This window comes from Otolemur garnettii, unplaced genomic scaffold (genome assembly GCF_000181295.1).
Source record: "Otolemur garnettii isolate 467f Iridium unplaced genomic scaffold, OtoGar3 scaffold00556, whole genome shotgun sequence".
In the NCBI taxonomy this organism is placed as follows: Eukaryota; Metazoa; Chordata; class Mammalia; order Primates; family Galagidae; genus Otolemur; species Otolemur garnettii.
This window is the reverse complement of record NW_003852951.1, coordinates 4399-8004: the sequence shown is the minus strand read 5'-3', so window position 1 is coordinate 8004 and position 3606 is coordinate 4399. Positions and strand designations below refer to the sequence as shown.

General features: G+C 48.2%; 1 non-coding gene across 1 annotated transcript; it reads right to left on the bottom strand.

The window, feature by feature from the left end:
- Positions 1-3142: 3142 nt before the first annotated feature.
- On the bottom strand, positions 3143-3214 carry TRNAH-GUG. The gene has a single exon. It is a non-coding gene; the product is annotated as a tRNA-His (tRNA).
- Positions 3215-3606: the final 392 nt, after the last annotated feature.

The following is a 3606-nucleotide window of genomic DNA, read 5'->3' as shown; positions in this document are numbered from 1 at the left end:
TGGTATTGGCACAAAAATAGAGACATATACATAAGGAACAGAATAGAAAACCCAGAGATGAAGCCAGTTTCTCATCGCCATCTGATCTTCCAGAAGCCAAACAAAAGCATACCCTGGGGAAAAGAATCCCTATCCGATAAATGGTGCTGGGGGGACTGGATATTCAAATGCAAAAGACTGAAACTGGACTTGCACTTTTCGCCACTTACAAAAACTGACTCAAGATGGATAAAAGATTTTGAATCTAAGACATGAAATGATAAAAAGTCCTAGAAGAAAGTGTGGGGAAAACTCCTGACGATGTCAGCCTGGGGAAAGATTTTATGAAGAAGACTTCAGTGGCAATCGTAACAACAACAAAAATAATCAAGCAGGACTTGAATAAGCTGAAAAGCTTCTGCACAGCTAAGGACACACCAATTAAAGCAAATAGACAACCTTCAGAATGGGAAAAGATATTTGCATGTTACCAAACCCAGGAAGGGTTGATAACTAGAATCTACAGAGATCTCAAATTAATCAACAACAAAAAGAACAAACAATCCCATCTATCACTGGGCAAGAGACATGAACAGAACCTTCTCTGAGGAAGACAGACAAATGGCTAGCAAACATATGGAAAAATGCTCATCACCCCTAATCATCAGAGGAATGCAAATCAAACCCACCCTGAGATAACCCCAGTGAGAATGGCCCACATCACAAAGTCCCAAAGCTGCAGGTGCTGGTGCAGATGCAGAGAAAAGGGGGCACTTTTACACCATTGGTGGGACTGAAAACTAATACAGCCTCATTGGAAAGAAATATGGAGAATCCTCAAAGAACTGAAATTAGACCTTCTGTTTTATCCTGCAATCCCGTTACTAGGTATCTACCCAGAAGAAAAATAATCATTTTATCATAAGGACATTTGCACTAGATTGTTTATTACAGCTCAATTTATGATCGCCAAGATGTTGTTGCCCATCAACCCAGGAATGGATTAACAAGCTGTGGTATATGTATACCATAGAATACTATTCATCCATAAAAAAGATGGAGACCTTACATCTTTTGTATTAACCTGGATGGAGTTGAAACACATTCTTCTTAGTAAAGTATCACAAGAATGGAAAAGTAAGTGTGCTGCACAACTACAAGAGGGACTCTACCTAACAAATGCAAACATTGTAACCTAGATGTTTGTACCCTCGCATTAAGATGGAATTAAAAAAAAAAAGAAAAAAGACAAGAATGGAAGTGTAGCCAGAGCCCTTGAGATTTTGGTGTTTTTATTTATTTAGCTTTTCTAATGACTAAATTAAGCTAAAATCGAACTTTTTTTTTTTTTTTTGAGACAGAGTCACCCCTTGGTAGAGTGCCATGGCATCACAGATCACAGCAACCTCAAACTCTCAAGCGATTTTCTTGCCTCAGCCTTTGGCGTAGCTGGGACTACAGGCATCGGCCACAATACCCGGCTACTTTTACAGAGGAGGTCTAGCTCTGGCTCAGGCAATCCACCCGCCTTGGCCTCCCAGAGTGCTAGCACTACAGGCCTGAGCCACTGTGCTGGCCTGAGAGAAAAAAAAAAAAAAAAAGAATGTGGAGCAACTGTACCCTCCTTACTGGAGACTATTTGGGTGTTTCTAGTAAAGTTAAAATCACACCCATAATCCAGCAATTCCAATTCCAGTACTCAAGGGAGATGAATGTGCATGTCCACAAAAAGACTCACAGGAGAGAGAATATTTATTCATAGCAGTTCAGGAAGGACCACTCCCCCTTCCCCACTTGTCCAGCAAGTGGCATCTGCCGCCTATCACCGGGAGTACAAGTTCAGACACTTCTGGCCCTCCCATCTTGGTGTCAGAGTGGCCAAGGAAAGCACTGGAGGGAAGAACAATACTAGACTCACATAGGCAACAGGCAGAGCGGGGTCAGCTTCAGCAGTGGGCGTCAGGCCCCCATGGCCATCAAGTCTCCCTGGGCGAAGAGCCAGTGGCCTGCACAGCACTCCTTTGAGACACACAAGGAAGGACCACGCCCCCTTCCCCAGGAGGCAGCTGGGGGTAGGGGGGGCAGGTGCCATTTGATGCACATGCTTAAGCAGCACTCTGAGTCTGACTCAGGGGAAGATACTCCCACACTAAGCGATCAGGCCAGCACAGGAGGTTGTGAGGATTCTGTCTGATGAGGCAGAATTCCAGCCCCAAGGCCCATGCTCACTGGGCAGAGGGGAAGTAGAAAGACTGCATGCAGGAGACTGCCTTTCCCACAACCAAGGCACTTCCCTCAGCCATGGCAAGTCTTCACCCAATCATCCACCCATCAACTGTGGTGTATTCAGAAGCGCGCTGGAATGACACTGTTCAACAACACCAAAATTAAGAAGCGATTAACGTGGTGACATGGATAGATCTCAAATATAATGGGGCACGGAGAAAAAGAAAGTCAGATACCGCAAATGCACATCGACTGGTGAATTTCAAGGGAAAGGTAAAATGAACTTACCGGGATAGTCCTCAGAATAGCGACGTGTAGGTAAGCGAGGGAGGGTGGGCCTTGCCTGTGAAGGGGTTCTAAGGACCTTGCTGGGGTGCTGCCAGTTTTCTATAACCTGATCTGGGTGTTGATTACATTTGTCAAAATTCGATACTCTATGCAGTAAAAGTTTGTGCGTTTTACTCTATGTGAAGCATGCCTCAATGATTTCCTGTTAGCTTACAGGTGGTGGTGGTGGAGGGGGTAAGGGTACTGGGGGAGGAGGGACACGCTGGTGCGGATCATGACAAAGAGTTTGGAGTTCAAAGTCCTTAAAAGCATGTTGTCCTTTCGTGCTAAAAAAAAAAAACCACTGGAATTTGAAACATCTCTCCCAGAAAATGGGCCGTGAGCACACGATTGGGTTCGTGTGCGCCACCAGCACGGCTGCCTGGGTCACTTTCTGCGTCATGCTCAGTCAGACACGGAGTGGATGGAGCACGTCCAGGGTGACGGTTTGGCTGCGGTCCAGGTCACTGCACTGCGGGGTCTCTTTCCCTTCTCCTGAGCTGCACTCCGCCAGGTGGCTGGAGGAAAGCACCTCTCTCTGGTCCCAGCATAAAGGACGAAGCAACAGGTTAAACAGAGCAAGCAAAAAGGGACACCTCAACTGAGGCACTGCCGTGACTCGGATTCGAACCGAGGTTGCTGCGGCCACAACGCAGAGTACTAACCACTATACGATCACGGCGAGCCACAACCCCAGTGGCGGAGGAAGTCCTTGCTCCGGTACTTTTGACGTGAAGTCATTCCAGTCGCGGCGCGGCTTTATCCTTGGACGGCCACGCGCACACGTGCCTTTCTGTCCCTCCAGCCTGCTCTCCGTCGCCCCCGCCCTTCGTCCCACTTCTGACACTCGGTGGAAACAATTCCCGTCTCCGGTAATACCGCCTGCGTTCTCCGCACAGGCCTCGGGAGGTGCCGCTGTCCTCGTCCGCACCACCCCCGCGGGTGTCCCGCCTGGTCGCGATTCCGGGTCTGATTCTTCCTCTCTTCCGCCCCCTCCTCTTCCCCCCCCCCCCCACCACAGCGGACAAAACCGAGGCGAGCGCGAGCGGTGGGACGGATGGCCGGGTGAAGGGG